Source organism: Arvicola amphibius, chromosome 11 (assembly GCF_903992535.2).
Source record: "Arvicola amphibius chromosome 11, mArvAmp1.2, whole genome shotgun sequence".
NCBI classification, from domain to species: domain Eukaryota; kingdom Metazoa; phylum Chordata; class Mammalia; order Rodentia; family Cricetidae; genus Arvicola; species Arvicola amphibius.
In genome coordinates, this window is record NC_052057.2 from 61,009,855 (window position 1) to 61,016,819 (window position 6,965).

Below are 6,965 nucleotides of genomic sequence, written 5' to 3' on the forward strand. Positions count from 1 at the left end.
TACATTTTACTCCCAAGTATCCATAAACAAATTTTCCATTACAAGAGTAGCTGTGTTGTCAGATGTTGGCTACTTTTCCTCCCCTTTGCTTTCTCTGTGCTCCCTGTCCCCTGCAGCTTTCACAAGTCAAACTCCATGTAAGAGCCGTTTCACATGAATGGAGTGAGCTTAGGATTCTTTCAAGCTTATACTTGATATTCTTGGTGTTCTGTAAAGTCTTTGTGAATGGGTGTCATGCCCTTTAAAGTAAGCAATATTTACTTAAAAATTGGAATGTAGCTGGAACAACAGGTACTGGTGAATAATCTTTCAACTTCAGCTCGAGAATCCTGCCATTCACTGATTGCAAAAAGCTAAATTGCTCTGCCTTAGAAACATACCTTGAGGTTAGATTAGTGACTTTGGATAGCACATTTTAAATGCTAGCAATTAGTAGCCTATCAAAGGACCATTGGCCAAAGGACAGTGCGTTGACCACAGTCTCAAATGAGACATACATTACCTACCACTTGGATTTGTCATTTGCAAAGATCTGTGTCATCTCTCCACAAAGTAAAAAGCAAACTTCCAGGTTATGCATGAGAAGTGAAATGGAATGCTTTGTAATAGATCCTAGTGAGGATAAATTAGTCTTAATACAATGTTTGTAGCTGAAGGTAGCCATACCTCACATAGTGCTACACAGCCCTTTGAAAACGTGCAGCCAAAGCCCCTCCATGGACTCCTTAGTTAGTCTCCCCTCCAAATTTCTTGTTTCTTTAGACAGCAGCCACTGTCCATGAGCAAAGTCAAAGGAGAACAGAGTTTTTACAAAGATAAGAATTGGGAAAACTAAGCCCTGTGTTTCCCAGCTCCCAGGAGGTAGACCAAGCCCATGCCCTCATAGTGGCTAAAGAGGCAAGTAGGAAGCAATGGTTATCTTTGGGACTGTGTACCTGTAAGAAGGTAATCAACCACTTAGAGGCCCTTGGTCCTGCCTGAAGGCAATGTGCTAGACTATTGACTCTCCATGGGAAGCCTTACCCTCTGAGGAGTGGTGGGGGGAGGGGGAACAGGAGGAGGGGAAGGCTCTTTGTTAAACCACTACAAATTGAGCGTTTTATTATACTGAGAAAATCTGCCTGAAATTTGGAATACAAATTATAAATGGAGGGGGAGCTGTTCAAAAAAGGCTTTTCTGTATATAATGTCGAAAGTGACTGTCCTCCAAGCCAAGCAACTGTCGTTTTGGGGAGTACAGTTGTGTTTCCCCCGCTCCTTTGCAGAAGATACCAACGGGGCTGGTCAACAGTTCACCCCTGCACAGAGAGGTGGAGTCAGGCATGAGATTCTCACTTGAGTACCCAGATGCTCGCCACCATCTGGCAACTGCACATGGCCAGTGGGAGGGGCCTATAGTGTACAGAGACCCAGGGAGGTCTTGAACTGGCCTCTACCTGTATGGCTACTGGAGAAGCACTCATCCCTGCTGGGTAAGTCTTTTCATTTGCTGCTGGTTAGGCTTGAGAAGCGCCCACATCACTCTAAATAACCCCTGCTACCTAGGCTCTGTAAGGAAGTTCTGTAAATTCAGTGGTTCCCCAGAATGAACCTGGGTGGAATCCTGCCTCTATTGTGAGGACCTCCAGAGGATTTTTAGCAACAAATGGTACTGTATATTTTGTTAACAGAATTAGATGGATAAAATTTGTTGTTTTGAAAGTGAAAGGACATTTATTAAAGAATATGAGACTCCTTGTGGTTTGAATGAGAATGGCCCCCATAGGCTCATACATTTGCTTAGTCATTAGGTAGTGGCACTATTTGAGCTGGATTAGGTGTGACCTTGTTGGAAGAAGTGTGTCACTGTGGGTAGGCTTTGAGTTCAAAGGCCCATGCCAAGCCCAGTCTCTCTCTCTCTCTCTCTCTCTCTCTCTCTCTCTCTCTCTCTCTCTCTCTCTCTCTCTCTCTCTCTCTCTCTCTCTCTCTCCCTCCAGACCAAGATGAAACTTTCAACTACTCCATGCCTGTCTGCAGCCCTGCCATGAACTAAACCTCTGAAAGGGTAAGGAAGTCACAAGTTACATTTGCCTTGGTGTCTCTTTACAACAGTACCTAAGACATAGTACCAGGAACTGGGGTATTACTGTGACAGGCCTGACCATGATTTTGTTGAGGAATATGGATGATTTGGAGACTTTGGACTAGAAAAGCAGCTGGACACGTAAGTGGGCCATCCTAGTAGGAGCACAGAGAACAGTGCTAAGGGTGATTTCGACTGTGAAGTCCCAGCTGAAGGGGTTCCAGAGGGGAAGAATACTAGTAAGTAACCTAGAGACTGATCATTCTTGTCAGAGAGATTTCAAGACAACCTAGTACTGACTTAGTTCTGTAATTACTCTTATGCAAATCTATAATGAAAAGGAGCAACGTAGACAAAGAGAAATACAAAATGTATGGTCTGAGGAGAAAAGCAGCACCAGGAAGTGTAATTGAGCTAAGTCCGGTGCTCAAGGAGATAAACACATGAAATAAAAGTCTGACAATAAATGGAATAAAGAGGGTGGTGACCCCACCCAGCTAAGCTCCAGCTTGTGAAAAGGAATTAAAGAAAGGCTTAAGCAGTGGGGAAACCATCACCAACAGAAAGCTGATGGAAATGCAATTGAAAGAAGGGGTCATGTTCCAGTTTCAGCAAGCAACACAGCTTGGCAGCTTAGCTTTGGCCATGTGAGTCTGGCTTTACACTAAAGAACACAAGAAGTGGGGGTGGAATCTCCCTCCCCAGGTAATGCCACTGAAGCTAAGTATATGTCAGGTGCATGTCTGCATGAAGCGTCCAGAGAGGCCTTGGCATGAATCTTGAGGTAAAGCCTAGATTGTGTTGCAGATACTAAGATGCAGGAGAAGCCAGAGTTGTAGAATACTTGCCAAAGAAAGCTGCAGACTGCATTTGGAACCAGCCCAAGAGAAAGAAGTGTGTTCCAGTCAACAAAGCTGAAAGGAGTTGGGGATCAGAGTTTGCCCTGCTGGCTTTAGGTCTTACATAGGTCCAGAATTTCCTCACTATGCTGCTTTTCCTCCATTTTAGAGTGGAGTATTTAGTATGTGCTGTGCCAGTTTATGTTGGAAGTAATTGTAATGTCTATTCTATACCATTGTATTCTGGAAGTAATTGTAATGTCTATTCTATACTATTGTATATTGGAAGTATGTGATCTGCTTTCTTATAGAAGAGCCTTTGAACTTTGGGTTTTTAAACAGTGTTGAGACTGTTATAGATTATGGAAGCTTTTGAAGTTGGACTGAATGCACTTTTGCATTGTGATAAAGCTACAAGCCTAGGAAGGCCAGGGACTGAAATGTTGCACTTTGGCTAAGAACGACCCCCATAGGCTCATCTATTTGAATGCTTCTTTGCCAGGGAATGGAACCATTTGATAAGAATAGAAGGATTAGAGGCCATGGCCTTGTTGGAGGAAGTGTGTCACTGGGGTGGGCTTTGAGGTTTCGAAAGCTCCTGCCAGGCCCACTCTTTCTCTTCTCTCTGCTTATGGATCACATGTACTCTCAGCTATTTCCAACAATATGCTTGCCACTATGCTCTCTGCCATGATGATAATGGACTGACCCTGTGAACTGTACACAAGTCCCCAATTAGATGCTCTCTTTTTTATAAGTTGCCTTGTTCATGGTGTCTCTTCACAGCAATAGAAATGCTGAGTCATAGGCATGGTCTCAGCTGCTTTCTTCTCAACCCTAGTGGGCACAGAAACACCGGGGCCCACAAATGTCATTGAAATGCTTTATAGCCGGAGTATGCTCTGGCGGCACAGCCCAGGAAGCCTCGTTTTAAAATGGCGTGGCTTTTTTCCCTCCTGCAGCTGCTGAGTCAGGAAAATTTCTCTGCACAGCGAAAGTCTGTGTTAAAGTCTCTCTCTCTCCTTTTTAAGCCCTCTCAGGTTTTTAAGTAGATTTAGTCCATCACATTGAGTGCCAGTCTGTTGTGAGAGAGGGCCTGCTTTTGGTCCCCACTAGCTTACACACAAAATAACCACACAGAAATTGTATTAATTAAATTACTACCTGGCCCAGTATACCTAGCCTCTTCTTGGCCAACTCTCATATCCTGATCTAACCCATTTCTACCAATGTGTATAACACCACAAGGTCATGGCTTACCGGGAAAGATTCTAACGAGTGTCCATCTCGAGCAGGAGAACCATGGTGTCTGCCTGTCTCTGCTTTCTTCCTCTCAGAATCCTACACCAGTAAGACACTCCTTTTTCTGCACAAAGTATGTATGAAATAGAAAATATATATATAACAAACTCAGGCTGCTATAGTAAAAGTCATAAACTGATGTATGTTCAAGTGCGCACTTGCTTTGCTCAAGCACTGACCATGCATCCTGATGCTGTTTTTATTTTTTGACTAGTTCATTTTATGATTATATTCATCTCTCATTACCCTCCTTTATCCTCCCATTAATGGCCCCCTTCTTCCCAACTTGTCAGCCAGTCTCCAGTCTAACATCTACTTTCCTGCCCTTTTTTTCTCTTTCTTTTCAAGTTGCTTGTGGTCACAGTCTTTATCAACCAAGATAGAAACCCAACTGTTGCCAACTGTTCTCATGCTGCCTGCCAGCTCCCCAGCCTGTCAGACCCCAGTGCCTTCCCCACCTTTATACATCCCTGAACAATAAATAATAAAGGACCTAATCCCCTTGCTGAGGTCTCCTTCTCAAGTCTAATCTCATTATCCACCTAAAGCATCCTCACAGTACACCCAAATTCCAAGTTTACTGTCTGCTCTTTAATTGTCTATTTCACCTCTCTTCCTCCACAGTTGCTCCAGGAAACATTTTCTGTTTCCCTCTATTCTTTCCCCTATACCTTAGAAAATATATACTTAGAAAAGGATCTATCACACAGTGCATCTTCAGTTGTTATGGTATGACTGACATCATAAAACCTGAAACTGGGTTATTGGAGAAATTAAAAGTCAAAAGCAAGAGATGTTTGAAAAAAAAATTTCAGTCCAAGGTCTGATACTCTTTGGTGTCACACTGTGCTCCTGACTGAGAGGGTGGTGGCAGCTCAGACCCACAATCCTGGCTCAGTGGAGCATGCTAGATATTGTGAGGAGGGAATCCAGGTGAAGCGCTCTAGTACACAGTAGATACAGTTGTCCTAAACAAAGGGGAAGCGCCTGACTTCATGGAACTGAGGTCAGATTAACAGGTACTTGCCTTCTCCTCTGTGTCTCTCACACATGCAGCCCTGCCTAGAAGGCGGTAGAGGCCCATATGGTAGCAGACAGAAATGAAATTCAGAAAGACAAGACTCCACACATGCCACGGTGACAAGTGTCCTGGAATGCAAAACTCCACACATGCCATGGGGACAAGTGTCCTGGAAATACACCTGCAGGACCCAGGTGTCTTATCTAGTTCATTTGCTTTTCTTTCCTCAAGTTATTGGTTATCACAGAAGATCGTGTGTTCCTTCCAAAGAAATATAATATCACCGTACCACATACTTTCATCTTTGCTTATTTTAATAAAAAACTTAGTGTGTAAAACAAATTATAAGAAAAAGATTTTCAAACACAGTACATTTGAGCTCATAAGTAGTCCGAAGTGCAAGACAGCCATGGCCATGGGGTGGGGTGGTTGTCTGGGGTTCTGTGGAGGTGTTTCCACTGCAGTGTGTGGACATGAACCCTGCATGGCTGGTGGGACTAACTAGAAAATATCCAACTGTCAGAGATGTTTATAGCAGTCTTTTCACAAGAAAACTGTAAACAGATGCCTGATATGTATGGTTTGTCTCAAGACGAACAGTGCACTGTTCTCAAACACCACAACACCGCGTTTCCATACGGACGGCTGTCAGGTCACTGCTGACACACAGTGCACTGTTCTCAAACACCGCAACACCATCTTTCCATACGGTCGGCTGTCAGGTCACTGCCGACACACAAGCCTCCCACACTTGACATTTTTGGAGAAGTGACACTGCCAAAGAGGAGGAGTGGTGTTCATGGAATAGCAAGAAGCAGGCTCAAGCAGCAGGACCTCGCCGGCAGGATTGAAAACCATCTGCTGTGCATCTGTGCACAGCAAGAATAGTGGATGATGGCTGTACTTTTTCCATGAGTTATGAAGGAATCTTTTGCTTCTTTTCACTTGCTTATCTTATCTCATTTTTCATAAAATATATATTTTAAAAATTATGTATATGGATTGTTTTGCCTACATGTATGACTGTGCATATGTGCATGTCTGGTACCTGTAGAAGTCAGAGTCCCTGGAACTGGAATTAATGACAGTTGTAAGCCACCTTACAACTTGGAACTGAACCTGGGTCCTCTGAAATACCAGAAAGTGCTCTTCGTCACCGAGCCATTCTCCAGCCCCTGTGAAGCTGTAACTTTAAAAAACTATTTTAAACAAATAATACACCAATTAATTTAAGGTAGTAATAAGTAATAGATATAAATATTGCCCTATCATCTGTTTCATTTTTAGAAAATTCAGCTTCTCTCCTGCAAAAATATCTTGCCACCCAGCTTACAGTATTGACCAGTCTAAATGAATTATGAGCAAACTCCCCTCAACCCCAGATATAATATGGAAGCTTCTTCTGCACAGATAGAATGCAGTGTCCATTCTCAGTGGTCACTCAGAAATGTCTCTATGAGCATAAAATACAGTAGAGCTTTACTAAACCAGTTCTGGTGGTCAGACCCTAGCGTTAGTCATTAGCCGTATTATTCTGACCATTTACCCTGCATTTTAATTCCAGGGATTAAATAAGAACTACCCAGTTTACAAGTAGTTTCTGTTCTAACTGTTTTCCAAACTATGCATTTAATAAGTGAAAAATGAAATTTATGCCCTGGCAATGCTGAAACATGCATGGGCAGCCCATATATGGCGGTTCTTTTGAACTTGTCCGTATTGGGTTTTATGGTCTAAGTTG